Source organism: Phyllostomus discolor, chromosome 7, assembly GCF_004126475.2.
Source record: "Phyllostomus discolor isolate MPI-MPIP mPhyDis1 chromosome 7, mPhyDis1.pri.v3, whole genome shotgun sequence".
In the NCBI taxonomy this organism is placed as follows: domain Eukaryota; kingdom Metazoa; phylum Chordata; class Mammalia; order Chiroptera; family Phyllostomidae; genus Phyllostomus; species Phyllostomus discolor.
Genome location: NC_040909.2, coordinates 106,466,669 through 106,484,911, shown reverse-complemented (window position 1 = coordinate 106,484,911; position 18,243 = coordinate 106,466,669). Strand labels below are relative to the sequence as shown.

Below are 18,243 nucleotides of genomic sequence, written 5' to 3'. Positions count from 1 at the left end.
TTTCTGTTCAAGGCTTTTACTCATTTTTTATTGGGTTGTATTTTATTTTATTTATTTTTTATATATTCTGGATGCAAGTTCTTTCATCAGATACAGGTATAACTATTTACTTCCTTTCGGTAACTTATTTATTTTCTCACTGTACCTTTTGATGAACAGAAACGAATTTTGAAATCCAGTGCATTCTTTATTTGCTTTTATGTTCTGTACTGTCTGTGTTCTCTCTAAGAAATATTTGCTTACTCCAAATTCATGACAGTAATATCTTTTTCCTTTGTTAAAACGAAATAGCTTTGTTTTAACTCTTATTTTTTTAGGTCTAAGATGTATCCTCAATTGATTTTTGTGGATGGTGTGACATAGGGGTCCAGGTCTTTTGCTTGCTTGTTTGTTTGCTCCCTAAGGATATACAGTCGTTCCAGCACTGTTTGTTGATACTCTGTTCATTTTAGTCCCTTAATATGGCTGGAGGGTTAGTCCCAGTGATTAACATTCCTTTCCTGGAACATGGATTTTGGGGGTTCCAGACATAACTGTCCTGTAGTTATTTTTCTTATGCACTTTTATATCAGCATTGGCAAGTGATCAGATTTTAGAAATCTTTTCACATATTAAAGTTTTTACATACTCTCTTTGCAGCTATAAAGGAAATTAATTAGCAAGGAAAAGACGAGGTGGTCACTTTGATCCCTGAAAGCATCAGGAAGACTGCTGTTTAGTTGTGCAGTTTAATTCAATAGGAATTTGTTCATCCATATGATGACTTATCTCAATATGTTTATGTCAAGATATCCATTTTCTACTTGGATACAAAGGTATATATTTTGTTAGTCTTTTAAATTGACTATTTTGTTTTAAATGGACTATTTTCTTCATTCTATATGTATGTACAATCATCTCTTGAGATCTGAATTAAGAACCCTTGTTTGAAATATTAAAATATAGATTCCACAAGTGACATTTAAAGTAAATTTAAGAGCATGAGTAAATTCATGAAAATGTGAATGAGCTTGCCAAAATCGTGGAACTAAAAGCTGGATTTGATACTGTGTTGGAACATAGGTAGAGAAGAAATGACAAACTTGGACATTAGTGGTTCTTTAGACTAAGGATTTTTGCTTAATCTAGGAAATAGGCCATCATATTAATTATATGATCAATTTGAATTTTTAAAATATTACTTTGCAAACATTGTAATGTTTCCAAAGATCAGGGACACGTGTCTCCTTTATTTCGTACTTTATTCTTCCCTGCATTTGGAATGATACTATGTTTTCATGATTGGTTCTCAGTTATAATCCGGTGATAACCAAACATCTTTTCTCTCTATTTATAATTTCATACTTAAATAAGAGTTCTCTTAGTAGGGTCTATCTTTTTTTTTGTTAAATTTTATTTTAATCATTGTTCAAGTACAGTTTTCTCCCTTTTACTCCCAATCTAGCAGGGTCTATCTTTTAACCTTAAAAACAGATGATTATTTTTCTGGAGTCATAGATTAGGTTTTTTTTTCAATGACCTGTGTTTTAATCTGTATTTAAATGTTGCAGCCTGGATTGAATACTTCTTTTCTGGAAGCAGAGACGTATGTGGAGACACCAGGTTTCTTATTTCTTTACTTGTTCTTTATAGGTTTCATAAGAAAAGTATAAATGAACAATAAAATAACTTGCTCAGAATGTGATTAAATATGAAACTACTCTTTGTATATTTTCATTTTAGTTTTTCTTTTTTATTGAATTTATTGGGGTGACACTGGTTAACAAAATTATACAGGTTTTAGGTGCACAATTCTACAACACTTCATCTGTTCACTGTATTGTGTTTACCACCCCAAGTCAAGTCTGCATCCATCACCACTTATATCCCCATACACCCTTCTCCAACACCATCCACCCCCACCCCCAAATCACCACACTGTTGTACATATCCATGAGTTTTTCTTTTGTTTTTTTTTTTCTGATTAATCCCTCCATATTCATACCTAGCTCCCCCACTCCTATAACTGACAGCCTGCTCTCTATGAGCCTTTCTCTGTTTCAACTGTTAGTTCATTTTATTCCTTAGATTCCAATTATGAGTGAAATCATATGATACTTGTCTTTTTCTGACTTATTTCTCTTCCCATAAAATGCCCCAGATCCACCTATGCTGTCACAAAGAGTATAATTATCTTCTTTTTTACAGCTGAATAGTATTCCATTGTGAAATGTACCACAGCTTTTTAGTCCACTCATCTACTGATGAGCACTGGGCTGCTTCCAAACTTGACTATTATAAATAATGCTACAGTGAATATAGGGGTGCATATGTACTTTCAAATTACTGTTTCAGTTTTCTTTGAATAAATTCCCAAAGTAGAATTGCTGGGTCATGGGCAGTTGCATTTTTAATTTTTTGAGGTAACTCCACACTGTTTTCCACAGTGGCTGCACCAGTTTGCATTCCCACCAACAGTGCATGAGGGTTCTCCTTTCCCCAAATCCTTGCCAACACTTGCTGTTTGTTGATTTATTGATGATAGCCATTCTGGCAGATACCTCATTGTGATTTTAATTTGCATTCTGTAATGATTAGTGGCATTGAGCATCTTTTCATATGTCTATTGGCCATGCGTATGTCCTCTTTTGAGAAGTGACTATTCAGGTCCTTTGTCCATTTTTAATTGTATTGTATTTTTTTTTGGTGTTGAGTTGTATAAGTTCTCTATGAATTTTGGATATTAATTGCTTTTCAGATGTATTGGCAAATACATTCTCCCTTTTCATGGCTTGTCTTCCTATTTTATCAATGGTGTTCTTTGCTGTAAAAAAAGTCTTTGATTTGGTTTAGTGCCATTTGTTTATTTGTTATTTTGTTTCCCTTTCCTGAAGGTGTATATCAGAAAACGTAGTGCTCAGAGAATGTCAGAGGTTTTACTGCCTATATTTTCTTCTTATTTTATGGTTTTGAGTCTAACATCCAAATCTTTAATTCATTTTGAGTTTATTCTTCTGTATGGTACAAGTTGATGGTGTAATATTACTTTTTTGCACATAACTTCCCAGTTTTCCCAACATCATTTATTGAATAGACTGTCTCTACCCCTTGTATTTCTTGCCTCCTTTGTCAAATATTAATTGGCCATAAAGGTGTGGGTTTTCTTCTGGGCTCTCTGTTCTGTTACATTGATCTGTATGTCTGTTTTTATGCCATTATCATGCTGTTTTGATTACTATGGCCTTGTAGGATAGTTTAATATTGGGTAGTGTGATTCCTCCAACTTTGTTTTTCTTTCTCAAGATTGCTGTCTCTATTTGGGATCTTTTGTAATTCCATATAAATTTTTACAGTATTTGTTTAATTCTGTGAAATACACCATTGGTATCTTCATCGGAATTGCTTTGACTCTATGGATTGCTTTGGTTAGTATGGACAATTAAATAATATTCTTCCTACCCATGAACATGGTATATCCTTCCACTTACGTGTATCTGCTTCAATGACTTTCTTCAGTGTCTTATAATTTTTTGAGTTCAGATCTTTTACATCCTTGGTTAAGTTTATTCTTTCTTTCTTTCTTTCTTTCTTTCTTTCTTTCTTTCTTTCTTTCTTTCTTTCTTTTTGAAGCAATTGTAAATGGGATTGTTTTCTTAGTTTATCTATGTGATAGTTCATTATTGCTGTATAAAAATGCAATTGATTTCTGGATATTTATTTTTTATCCTGCTACTTTACTGAATTCATTTTTTAGTTTTAGGAGTTTTTTGGTGGAATCTTTAGGGTACCTTTCATTTCTTCTCTTATGGTTATGACTAGTACTTCCAATACTATGTTGAATAAGAGTGGTTAAAGTGGACATCTCTGTCCCGTTCCTGATCTTTAGGGAAATGATTGTAGTTTTTCCCACTGAGGATGATGTTGGCTATGGGTTTCTCTTTACTACTTTGAGTTATATGCCCTCTTTTTTCCCCTTGCTGAGAATTTTTATCATAAATGGGTGCTGGATTTTATCAAATGCTTTTTCTGCATCTATTGATATGATCATGTTTTTTTTATCTTTCGTTTTGTTTACATACTGCATCACATTTATTGATTTTCAGATATTTAACCAACCTTGCTTCCTTGAATAAATCCCACTTGGTCATGGTGTATGATCTTTTCAATGTATTGCTAGATTCAGTTTGTTAATTTTTGCTTGAGGACTTTTATATATATGTTCAATAGGGATATTGGCCTATGATTTTCTTTCTTTGTAGTGTTTTTATCTGGTATTAGAATTAAGATAATGATGGCCTCATAAAATGAGATTGGAAGTCATCCCTTTTCTTTAATTTTTGTGATAGTTTGAGAAATATAAGTGTTAGTTTTTCTTTGAATGTTTGTTAAAAGTCACCTGTGAAGCCATTCCAGTGTAGGATTTTTGTTTGGTGGAGGTTTTTTGTTTACTGCTTCAATTTCACTAGTTGTAATCTGTCTATTGCAATTTTCTGATTCTTTGTGATTCAGTGTTGGAAGATTGTATTTTTCTAGGAATTTATCCATTCATCCAGATTGTCCACATGTTGGCATATAGTTGCTCATAATATTTTCTTACAATCCTTCGTATTTCTTTGGTGCTGCTACTTCTTTTTCATTTCTGGTTTTATTTATTTAGATCCTCTACTTCATTCAACCTACTTTTTATTCCTTCTTTGTGTCCTTCATTTCAGATATTGTATTCTTTTCTGACTGGTCTTTCTTTATGGTGTCTATATCCTGTATCATGTAGTTATCATCCTAATAACCATTACTTTAAACTCTATATGTGATAAATTGCTTGCCTCTATTTCATTTAGCTCTTTTTCTGGAGATTTCTCATGTTCTTTCTTTTAGGACCTTTTTTAGTCTCCCCATTTTGGAGAATGCCTCTTTGTGTTTGTTTCTGTGTATTAGATAGTTCTGCTATGATTCCCAGTCTTGGCAGGGTGGCCTTATGTAGTTGGTGTCCTGTGGGGTCCGGTGCTTTTCTCCTTGACCACCTGAGCTGGGTGGGTGCTCTGGGAATGTCCCCTGTGTGGGTTATGTGGGCACTCCTGTTATAATTGACTCGTAATTGCTATTGGCCTGTTTGTGCATGGGATCGTCCCTGTGGCTGGCTGACTGTGAGGCACAACCTCAACCCCAGTGTGCAAATTGTTGTTCAGGTGGTAACCACATGAAGCAGAAGTCACCTCAGCAGTGTTTGGTCCCTGCCAAAATTTCTCTCTGGATATACTGCATGTGAAGTTTATTAGATCCTGCTTTGATGTTGTCTGAAGCTGGCCACTAGGTATGTTGGTTCTGCGCTTTGAGAGGGACTCTGTTACAAGCCAGTGTAAGACACTACCTGTAACTGGCTTTTGCATAGTTTGAGGCTACTGCTGCAGGACCTGGATCTCACAGGAAGGACCAGTTATGCCCCAAGGCCAAGTTTTACCAGCACTGGAAGGTCAGCAAAAGTTCCAAGGTAACCTGAGATCTGCCTAGCTTACCTTTCCCTGCTGGGTGCCTGCTGGGCTTGCTTACTGAAAGAGCTCTCTCTATAGTCCTCAGCACAGCTTACACTCCACAGTGATAGACAAGAGGGTATAGAGGACGTGGGATTTTACTTTTCCCAAGACTGGTGCTGCATGGAGTGGATTGCTCCACCCAAGAAAGATGGCATCTCCAATATGGGAGAATGACTTTACAAAGGTATCCTGGGAGCTCTCTCTTCAGTTCCCCAGAGCCACAAAACCCAGAATTTCCTCACACAAATCTAGTCCATTGTATCTTCACTTTGTCAGAGCCCTGGGTAAGTGCTGTGAATGAGATTTTGTACATTGGCCCTTTAAGAGGGTGCCTGTGTCTCTATCAAACTCCCATCTGTCCCTGGTGGACAACAACCCTATTACTTTCACAGCGAGATGTTATGTGGGTGCCCATTCCTGGCTCTTGTGTTCTGGGCTGGGGAGCCAGGTGTGGGGTTTAGATCCCACACTTTAGGTGAAAACCCTATGCAGCTGAGATATCTCTCCAGAACCTCAGTTGTCACCCGTGGGTGCTGGTCCAGTGCTTTTCATGTCTCCACCCATCCTACCATTTTCTATGTGGCTTCTTTTGTAAATTCTTGGTTATAAGTCTTCTCTTCAGCTAGTCTTCAGTTGGTTATTCAGGATGATTATTCTATAATTTACTTATAACTCTGATTTGGTATTTTGAGGAGGTGAGTGTAGTTTCCATCTACCTTGCCTCCATTTGGGATCTCCTATTTTTGTTTCCAAAGGTCATATATTAAGCTTACAAATACATGTGGAAAATTGCTGTGCAAAACAAGTTTAAGACTATATTAAAAACTAAAACACCATTTAATCTTAAAACTTCTAAAGAGTGTAAAGTGTCAGTTAAATAAAAAAGTAACTATGAATTATCTAAATATGCAATTACATATTAAATAAATTAGTATTTTCCTCCTTAAATATGTTATCAAGTTTCAAGAATATTGTAAACTTGGATAATTTAATATGAAATTATTCCTACAGCAAGATTTATAAATAATAAATATTATCTTACTAACTCATAATTTAGTTTTTTTAGGTCTCAGAGCAAGTTAATTTTTCAGAGAATGTAATGTCCTTTATAAAAGAAGGTGATGAGATATCCTCTCCAAGGAATTAAATTGTGAGAACAGTTTTGGTATTGTACATGCTAATATAAATCTGTTATTCCCTTTTCACATATATAAGAACACATTTTAAATTGTGAATGATCCTGTATGCAAATAACTGTCTCAGTAGAAATTATGGCTATATGTGCTAATTTCTCCCTGGATTTCTTGAAAGTTTGCTATCTAACCATCAAGGCAATAGAAATGAATGCTGATTACTACAAGACTTTGAACAACAAAGAAAAGTCAGAATATTTTAGAAGTTCCTGATGTTTGAGGCATTGACAGTTGACAGTATTCCTCACCATACACATGAATAGATATCACTTTAGATCATTTAAAATAGGCTGAGTGTTTTTATTAGGAAAGTATAATATTTTCTAACTTCTTATATTTATTGTAGCTAATAAAATGTGAGTATTTGTGCATGTGTGCATTTTCTAGGCATGTTTGTTTCAACATTTGGTAGGGTGTCATTTAGCTTAAAGAATAAAAAATAATAAACAGAAGAATAAAAGTTACATTTTTAACATTTTGATTAGGGATTACCAATCATTCAACAAACATAGGAGGCCAACAAGGAGGCATAGGTAAACACGTTTTGCTTCCTTGCACAACCACAGGAAAATTACAACTATACCTGAAAACAAATACCACCCAGAACCATCAGAAAATTGAGCTGTATGGAAGTCCAACAACCAAGGATTTAAAGAAGCCACAATCATCCAGGCGGATACACGGAGAATGACAGAGAGGTGAGGAGACGCAGTGGGGCATAGAGAGATGGTGGTGGTGAAATGGGTGGTCCCACGTTCACATGTGGTGAATAAAAATTGGGAGGGATACCTTGGGAGAGAGTGATCCCAGCCTCAGGCCAGACCACACAGCCCAGGGTTCCAGTGCCAGGAAGATCCCCATAACTTCTGGCTGTAAAAGCCAGTGGGGTTGGGCCAGCAGAAGAAACTGCTGGATTTTCAGCACACTCCTCTCAAAGGGCTTGTATGGACTGAGAACTTAGGCAGACCAACCCACTCTTGGATCCAGCACCAGGGCAATATCTGGAAAGGCACTAGTCACATACAGGGAGGAAGTGAAGTGACTGGAAACAGGGTGAGTGCTGGAAAAATCTCTAGAAGCCAGGCAGCGACATTGCCCCCTCTCCAAACCCTCCCCTTAACATAGAGGCACAAAGTGGTGAAATGGGTTGCCCTGCACTGGTAATTACCTAAGGCTCCTCCCCACACAGCAGGTGCCTTTTCTACAATAGGCCACACTACTAAGGAGCTGTCAAAACACCTCTACCTATACTCAGAAACACACACAGGGAGGCTGCCAAATTGGGGAGACAAAGAAATATGGCCTAAATGAAAGAACAGAACAAAACCCCAGAAAAAAACTAAACAAAATGGAGATAACCAACCTATCAGATGCAGAGTTCAAAACACTGGTGATCAGGATGCTCAAAGAACTCATTGAGTGCAGCAACAACATAAAGGAAGAAATGAAGGTTACATTAAGTGAAATAAAGAAAAATCTACCAGCAACTGACAATAAAAGGAAGAAAACTAGACTACAAATCAATAATTTGGAACATAAGAAAGAAATAAACATCCAATCAGAACAGAAAGAAGAAACAAGAATTTAAAAAAAGCAGGGATAGTAGAGAAGACCCTAAGACATCTCCAAACATGCCAACATCCGAATCATAGGGGTGCCAGAAAGAGAAGAAGGACAGTAAGAAATTGAAAACTTATTTGAAAAATTAATGAAAGAAAACTTCCCTAATTTGGCAAAGGAAATAGATGTGCAAGTCCAGGAAACAAACAAATCGGACCCAGAGAGGACCACATCAAGATACATCATAATTAAAATGCCAAAGGTTAAAGATAAAGAGAGAATCTTAAAAAGAGCAAGAGAAAAGGGGAGAGCTACCTACATAGGAGTTTCCATAAGACTTTAAGCTGATTTCTCAAAAGAAACTTGGCAGTCAAGAAGGGACTGGCAAGAAGTATTCAAAATAATGAGAACCAAGGACATATAACCTAGATTACTATATCGAGCAGAGCTGTTGTTTAGAATGGAAGGGCAGATAGAGTGCTTCCCTGACAAGGTAAAACTAAAGGAGTTCATCATCACCAAGCTATTATTACATGAAATAATAACGGGACTTATTTAAGAAAAAGAAGATCAAAACTATGAATATATATGCCAACAAATTCACAGCTATCAAAAACTGAGTTTTTTAAAAAACAAAAAGCAAACAAGCAGAACAGGAGCAGAGACTCACAGATATGGAGATCATTTGGAGGGTTATTAGCTGGGATTGGGAGGGGAAAATGGGGGAAAGTTGCAGGGATTAAGAAGCATAATTGGTAGGGACAAAATAGACAGGGATGTGTTAAGAATAGTATATGAAATGGTGAAGCCAAAGAACTTATATGCATGAATCATGGACATGAACTAAGGCGGGGATTGCCGGAGAGAATGGGGGTACTGGGTGAAAAGGGGTAAAGGAGGGAAAATTAGGATAACTATGATAGCATAATCATTAAAATATATTTTAAAAAACAGAAGCAAAAATGTTAAACTTGTTTCTCTTTAATTTCCTAGGTTGAAATTCTTTTCAAGTTTTTATATTCATAGGTCATTATCCGTATAATATGTGTCTGGTTAGAGAGTATAAGGCCTTATACAAATTTGGGTTCTTTAGATATTTTTGTCTTGTCTATTTAAAGCTTATTTTTAAATAAATAAATTTCCATTTACTTGGGTGAAGAAACATTGCCTGTAGATATATTATTTTTCTGTTTATTACAGGTAATGAATGAATGAAATGTTGGCCTCTAAAATGTTACCTCTTTTGGGTTATTGGTTGAAATGACAAGGAAGAAATTGGAGGAATAATAGTGAGTGACTGTTTTGGTAGATAGTGTGAGTAATTTGCTATTTAAAAATGTAAAGTATTCCATAAAGGCAAAATATAAAACTAAATTTAACAGGGAATGATGTTTTGTGTACTTATTCATTTAAACTAACTTCTCTCCTAAATTTAAGTGATATATTTTTAGACCCACACAAAAGAAATCAAGATTAAAATAACTTGACTCTTCTTTACAATTAATAAATACAAAACACTATGCAAATTGTTTCTATATAATTAAATGCATATTTTGACATTTTCAGGGTGCTTGTATTAACAGAGTTATTTTTTAATGTTCTGAATTATAAAACCTGAGAATATAGGATTAGGTCATGTTCTGGTTTTATTTTTGGAATTTTAAGGATGTGTGTTATCTTAGATGTAAGAACTTATATTCTGATTTTGGGACAAGGAAGATGGCGGCAAGATAGGTGGGAGCGGAGTCCACTTTCCCCTGCACACGGGTGAAACACCTAGCCGATCTTCTGAGGAACAGAGCGAACAGCCAACAGTATCCCAGCATATATGAAGATTGGAGACCAAAAATTGTAGAGGACATTGAAAAACCAGACGGTAAGGAGAGTGCTTCAGGACAATAAAGTTCCTGGGCCCAGCTTGGAGACCAGGGGTGGTGTAGCCCCAGGTCTGGTGCCCACCGGTCTTCTGCAGCGTTCTGGGGAGAGAGCTGGGTCAACGGCTTCCTGCCCTGCCAAACAAGGTTTGAGCAGCACTGGGAGAGACCTGGTTGCTTGAAGTTGCAGGGGGACAATAAGGATGAAGTGGCAAACACAGGGACTGTGTGCACCCACTGAGACTGTGGACACAACTGGGGAGAGTTGGGCCCTGATGAACCCTGACCGGGCCAGTACCCTGTCTGGTTGGAGAGTGGGATGTGTGAGAGGTGAGGCGCTTATTTGGAGTGGCAGGCTTGAGCAGGAGGAATTTTTCAAAAACAAAAAGTGAGAAAAGAGGCACTGAGCAGCTGTTTGGGGAATTCTCCTGCAGCAACCACCCCGGCCTCCTGTGCCCCTAACCCAGCCAGCTGTGCAGTGCTCCTGTGGTGGTGTGGAAGGCCCTGCCCTCACATCCAAAGGCCGGGGGAGTGTGTGCACCTGAACCTGCTAGACCAGTGGCTGCCTGTCCTGCCCCTGTAGTGGAGGCCGAGTGCTCATGCTGGCAGCACCTGGAGGGAGCACGTCTGGCCTCACCACTGCCCAGAGGCACCACGCACCCAACCCTTGTGCCCCAAAGGAAGCAGCAGAGGGCACACACCTGCATCTTCAGGAGCAGCCACAAGGGCACCCCTGCCCTGCAGGGCTGACTGGCTCTCTAAGAGGAAGGTGGAGATGCCCCCACAGGGGAGAACTGCAGGGCTCAGGGAGTCAGCAATCCCAAAAAAGACTTAACTCAGTGGTGGGGGAGGCTGAACTAGCCTGAAGGGACTCTGAGAGTCCCTAGCATCTAGGAAAGCAAAGAGGAAGAAGGTGGTGAACTGTCCCTAATTAGTGCATCTCAAAGACAGAGCAACTGGTGGACTGAAGGCATAGGCTGGGCACAGAAGGGCACTGGGGACCGGGCAGTGAACAGAGGAACTGGGCTGGAGGCTGGGTGACTGCAGCTCAGAAAGGGAGAAAAGCGAAACCAATCATCCCTCAGCCTGCCACAGCCAGGAAGACCACCAGAACTGGCTTGGTCAGTTTACAGCCAGCAGGAGGCTCTTTTCTTTTTCTTTTTTTTTTTAAGTAATTTTTTTTCTTTTAACTCCTTCTTCCTTTCTTTCCTTTCTTTTTTATTCCTTCTTCCTTTCTTCCTTTCTCTCCCTTTTTATCTCTTCTTCATTCCTTCTTTTCTTATTTTAATTCTCACAAGTGAGACAATAAAACTTGGAGCTATGAAAAGACCAGAGTTGGATCCAGAGAAGGGTCATCCCAACAGCTGAGACAGTGAGACAAAGTTCACTTTGATACTCCAGAGAACTTGCAAGTTACTGTATTTTTGTATTATGCTTTTTTTATTATTCTCACATCTCTTATTTTATTAGTATTTTTGTATTTCTCTTTTTTCTGTTTAGTCTTCTTTGCTTAGCTTGTTAAATTGCATTGTTTGGTTTCCCTTGTTCTCTCTTTCATAGTGTATTTTTAATTTTCCATCTTTCACTTCACTTGTGTTCCATTAGCACACTACTCTAGGTCCTATACTTCCTATTCTTGTTATCCAGATCACATAGATTCTGTCATATGATTGTTGCTCCATTACTATTGTAAAGAATTGCTGTTCCATACAACTGTAAATATTACACAACAGTTCTCCCAGATCTTAGCTCACTTCACTGTTTCCTGAACTTTTCTTACTATTGTGGTTAACTCTATTCTCTTGCACACTACACCTATTTTCTGTCCTTTACTCTCACTTTACCTCATAATCTGACCTCCCACAAGCTCACTGCTTTCTAGATCCAACTCACAATCCTTCCCCCCTAACAAGAGTCTTATCTTCTTTCCACCCCTTCTAAAGAGTGGCTAGTTGGGTGAAATACGGTTAAAACTATACACATCCAAAGGATCTCCTATCTCTTTTCTACACGTTGGTACTTTAAATACCATAGAGTACACTTCTGCTGTCTTAAACCATTTTGCCTTCCTCCTCCAACTGATCACAAAAAAAGAGTATGTGGAAGCTATGAATATCAAGGTACCTGCTGGAAGAGGAAACCCACCAACAAAGGAACCACCAACAGATAACAACACAAGAAAGTGAAGGAGGGAATGGAAGCCACACTAACTCAACCCAGGACTGATCTGGAAATACAACTAAATGGTGGAGAAATTACTCAGAACAAACAACTGAACAAGAACAAGAGAGAATCCTCAAAATCTTGTACACATGGAAGAACCAGCTTCAATACAACGTGCCCACACTTGCACAATAGAATAGAAGATGTGGTGGATGGACTAACCCTCAGTTAACCAGCTGGAGAGGGAAAGACCCAACAAAGAAAGACCCAACAACAATCAAAACCCAAAGATATACAAAGAGCCACATAAATGACAGCCCAAGACCAGAGAGCTCGGTGGATCAAGGAGACTGCACCATTGAATCTCACAGGTCTTCTACCGTAGAAGTTTACACCAGAAACCCAAGGAGTCGAAACTGATCAATTAAAAAAGCTGAGGCTAACAAGAAGAGTCTCACAAATAATGGGAAGACAAAGAAACAATCCCCAAATGAAAGGAAAGGAGGAAGCCTCAGAAAGAATGCTAAATGAAACAGAAGCAAGACAACTATCAGATATTGAGTTCAAAGCAATGGTTATAAGGAAGCTCAATGAACTCACAGTGAATTACCAGAAAGTACAGGGAAACTACAATGAACTCACTGCAAACTATATCAATATGAAAAAGGAAATAGGAACCATCAACAAGGGCCAGGAGGAAATGAAGAAGATAATTTCTGAATGTCAGAACACAGTACAAGGAATCAAAAGCAGGTTCAATGAGGTAGAGGATAGGATCAGCGAGTTGGAGAACAAGGTAGAAAAAAACATCCAGAATGAGCAAGAAAAGGAAAAGAGACTCAAAGAATGAAGAGAGGTTAAGGGAAATGCAGGACAACATGAAACATAATAATATCCATACAATAGGGATACCAGAAGGAGAAAAAGAAGAACAAGGGATAGAAAACTTGTTTGAAAAAGTAATGATGGAAAACTTCCCTAATTTGATGAGAGAAAAAGTCACACAAATCTAGTAAACACAGAGTCTCAATCCAAGGGAACCCAAAGAGGTCCACCTCAAGACACATCATAATTAAAATGGCAAAATTCCAAGATGAAGAGAGAATCTTAAAGGCAGCAAGGGAAAAACAGGAAGTAACATACAACGGAGTCCCAATAGGACTAGCAGCTGACTTCTCAATGGAAACGCTCCAAGCTAGAAAGGAATGTCAAGAAATATTCCAAGTAATGAGAACCAGAGGCTTGCAACCAAGTCTACTTTATCCAACAAGGCTCTCAATTAAAATGGAAGGCCAAATAAGGAGCTTCCTGGACAAAGAAGTCTCAAATAATATACCTCCTCCAAACCATCTCTATAAGAGATGCTAAGGGTCTGCTTTAAGAAGAGGAAGAAAAACGGTGAAAGAGAGAGGAACACGGGTACAAAAAAATGGCAATGAATAATTACCTATCAATAATAACCTTAAACATAAATGGATTACATGTCCCAATCAAAAGACACAGAATAGCTGAATGGATAAGAAAACATGACCCACACAATATGCTGCATATCAGAGACCCATCTCAGAACAAAAGATTTACACAGACTGAAAGTGAAGGGGTGGAAACAAATATTCCAAGCAAATGGACAGGAAAAAAAAGCCGGGGTAGCAATACTCATATTGGACAAAATAGACTTCAAAAAAAGCCGTAAAAAGAGACCCAGAAGGTCACTTCATAATACTCAGGGGAAGAATCCATCAAGAAGACATAAACATTGCAAATATATATGGACTCAACATAGGAGCACCCAAATACATAAAGAAAATCTTGGAGGACTTCAAGAAAGATATTGACAGTGACACAATTATAGTAAGGGATTTTAACACCCCACTGTCAAAAATGGACAGATCTTCCAAACAAAATATCAACAAAAATATCGTGGCATTGAACAATGCCCTAAATGAAGTGGACTTAACTGGTATATGTAGAGAATTTCATCCCAAAGAAGCAAAATTACACATTCTTTTCAAATGCACTTGGAACATTTTCAAAGATAGATCACATGATAGGACACAAAACAAGCCTCAACAAATTCAAAAAAATTGAAACCATATCAAGCATTTTCTCCAACCACAAGGGACTGAAACTAGAAACCAATCTCAAGGAAAAAAACCCAAAACACTCAAACTCATGGAGATTTAATAGAATGCTATTAAATAATGAATGGGTCAAGAATGATATTAGGGAAGAAATAAAAAAGTTTCTGGAAGCAAATGAAAATGAACTCACAGCAATCCAAAACTTATGGGACACAGTGAAGGCAGTCCTGAGAGGAAGTTTATAGTGATACAGTCCTACCTAAAAATGATAGAAGCATTTCAAACAAACAACCTAATCCCATACCTACAAGAACTTAAGGAACAACAACAAAGACAGCCCAGAGCAAGTAAAAGGAAGGGGGTAACCCAGATCAGAGCAGAATTACATGACATAGACTAAAAGCTCAATTCTAAGGATCAATAGATTTAGGAGCTGGTTTTTGAGAAGATAAACAAAATCGACAAGCCTTTAAGCAGATTCATCAAGAAAAAGAGAGAGAGGACCCAAATAAACACAATCAGAAATGAAAGCAGATAGATTACAACTGATACCACAGAAATACAAAAGATTGTAAAAAATTACTACAAAGAACTATATGCCAAGAAATTTGAAAACCTAGGTGAAATGGGAAAATTCCTAGAAAAATATAATCTTCCAAAACTGAATGAAGAAGAAGCAGAAAGCCTGAACAGATCAATAACAGCTGATGAAATTGAAACAGTAATCAAAAAGCTTCTGATGCACAAAAGCCCTGGACCAGATGGTTTCATAGGAGAATTTTACAAAGCATTTAAGGGAGAGCTAACTCTTATCCTCCACAGATTATTCCAAAAAATTTAAGAATATGGAAGACTCCCAAACTCTTTTTATGAAGCCAGCATCATCCTAATCCCAAAACCAGATAAAGACATAACAAAGAAAGAAAACTTCAGGTCAATATCGCTGATGAACATAGATGCTAAAATCCTCAACAAAATATTGGCAAATGGCATCCAGCAATACATTAAAAAGATCATACACTATGATCAAGTGGGAGTCATCCCAGGGATGCAAGGATGGTACAATATCCACAAATAAATAAACATAACACACCACACAAACAAAACGAAAGACAAAAATCACATGATCATATCAATAGATGCAGAAAAAGCATTTGATAAGGTACAGCATCCATTTATGATAAAAACACTTAGCAAATGGGAATAGAGGGAGCATTCCTCACCATAATAAAGGCCATATATGAGAGACCTACAGCTAACATTATACTCAATGGATGAAAACGTAGAGCTTTCCCACAAAGATCAGGAACAAGACAAGGATGCCCTCTTTCATCACTCTTATTCAACATAGTACTGGAAGTCCTAGCCACAGCAATCAGACAAAAAGAAATAAGAAGCATCCAAATTGGAAAGGAGGAAGTAAAAATGTCATTATTTGCAGATGTTATGATAGTATACATAGAAAATCCTATAGACTCCACAAAAAAACTACTCAATAAATGGATTTGGCAAAACAGTGGGATACAAAGTCAATACTCAGAAATCAAAGGCATTTTTGTACACCAACAATGAAATATCAGAAACAGAAATCAGGAAAAATAATCCCATTTGATATAGCAACAAAAAAATAAAGTGCCTAAGAATAAACCTAATCAAGATTATAAATGATCCGTACTCAGAAAACTATACAACACTGAAGAAAGAAATTAAGGAAGACACAAACAAATGGAAGTGTGTACCATGCTCATGGATTGGAAGAAGTAACATAATCAAGATAGCCATACTACCCAAAGTGATTTATAGATTCAATGGAACCCGTATTAAAGTACCAATGACATATTTCACAGATATAGAAGAAACATTTCAGAAATATATATGGAAACATAAATGATCCCAAATAGCTGCAGCAATTTTGAGAAACAACAAAGCAAGAGGGATCACAATACTTGATATCAAACTGTATTACAAGGCCACTGTAATCAAAACAGCCTGGTACTGGCATAAAAATAGACATTCAGAGCAATGGAACAGAACAGAGAGCCCAGAAATAACCCCAAGTCTCTACAATCAATTAATATTTGACAAAGGGAGAGAAGCATAAAATGGAGCAAAAATAGCCTCTTCAACAAATGGTGTTGGGAGATCTGGACAGCTACATGCAAAAACAATGAAACTTGGTCACCAATTACACCATACAAAAATAAATTCAAGGTGGATAAAAGATTAAATATAAGTTGTGACACCATAAAAGTCCTAGAGGAAAACATCGGCAAGAAAGTCTCAGACATTCCATGTAGCAACATCTTCATGGATATGTCCCCTGAAGCAAGGGACATAAAGGAAAGAATAAACAAATGGGACCTCATCAAATTAAAAAGCTTCTGCATGGCTAAAGAAAACAGCATTAAAATGAAAAGGGAACCAACTATATGGGAAAACATATTTGCCAATGATACCTTGGACAAGGGTTTGATCTCCAAAATATGTAAAGAACTCACATGACTCTACTCCAGGAAGACAAACAACCCATTTAAAAAATGGGCAAAGGACTTGAACAGACATTTCTCCAAGGAGGACATACAGAAGGCCCAGAGATGTATGAAAAGATGCTCATCATCACTAGCCATCAGACAGACACAAATCAAAACCACAATGAGATACCACCTCACACCAGTCAGAATGGCAATCATAAACAAATCAACAAACAAGTGTTGAAGACGATGTGGAGAAAAGGGAACCCTAGTGCACTGTTGGTAGAAATGCAGACTGGTGTTGCCACTGTGGAAAACAGTATGGAACTTCCTCAGAAAACTAAAAATAGCTATTCCGCTGCTGGGGTTATACTCTAGGAGCCCTGAAACACCAATCTAAAAGAACCTATGTACCCCAATATTCATAGCAGCACGATTTACAGTAGCCAAGTGCTGGGTGCAACCTAAGTGCCCATCAGCAAATGAGTGGATCAAGAAAGTTTGGTATATTTACACAAGGAGGAGCTCGTACTCTTTGGGACAGCATGGATGCAACTGGAAAGCATTATGCTAAGTGAAATAAGCCAGGGGGTGAGGCACAAATATCTTATGATTTCACCTTTAACTGGAACATAATCAACAAAAGAAAAAAGCAAACAAAATATAACCAGAGTCATTGAAATTAAGAACAATCTAACAATAGCCAGAGGGGAGGGGGGTGGGAACTGTGGGGAGAAGGGTTTTCAGGAACTACTGCAAAGGACACTTGGGACAAAACCAAGGGGGAGGGTGGAAGCAAGGGAGGGAGCTGTGTTTGACTGGGGTGGGGGGGAGTTGTGGGTGGAAAGGACAGACAACTATAATTGAACAACAATAAAGTAATTTAAAAAAACTTACCATATTTTTCTGACTATATGACCCACTTTTTTACCACATTTTTTGCTTCAAAATTTTTTTTCCTATTTTCCTCCTCTAAAACTTACGTGCGTCTTATGGTGCAGACCCCAGATGCACTTAAGGTTTAGAAAAGGAAAATAGGGGAGAAAATTTTTAAGTAAAAAATGTGGTAAAAACATTTATCTTACAGTCAGAAAAATACGGTATATTTATGATGAGTGAAGACTTAATGTATTTGAGTTTTTGTCTTTCTATATTAAATATATCTATCATATAAATTTGACAATTATGAATAGAAAGAGATTTTTTAGCTGAATTTATAATTTTCTTTCACATAAGGATTATTAATTTGGGGATACCTTTTACTGTTAGGTGGGAGCATTATTAACACTGCTCTGTATGACCGTATATAAGTAAACAGTACAGTTTCGTCTGAGCATATTCAAGTTCATTTGGTATTTGAGAACCTTAATAATGCTCATTAGCAAAATGAC

The 18,243-nt window shown here is 37.4% G+C and overlaps 1 protein-coding gene across 6 annotated transcripts in view; it reads left to right on the top strand.

Annotated features, from left to right (window-relative positions):
- Window positions 1–18,243, top strand: part of TRIQK (triple QxxK/R motif containing) — a 75,694-nt gene that overhangs the window by 29,891 nt on the left and 27,560 nt on the right. For 2 of the 6 annotated variants that reach the window (XM_036031237.1, XM_036031235.1), the window contains exons 2-3: window positions 7,270–7,401; window positions 9,979–10,139. The exons of 2 other annotated variants lie outside the window; for them this stretch is intronic. The gene's annotated coding sequence lies outside the window, so the exon portion shown is untranslated. Of the gene's footprint in view, window positions 1–7,269; window positions 7,402–9,928; window positions 10,140–18,243 lie in introns of all 6 variants that reach the window. 2 more of the 6 variants (XM_036031236.1, XM_028533993.2) reach the window with 2 other exon arrangements.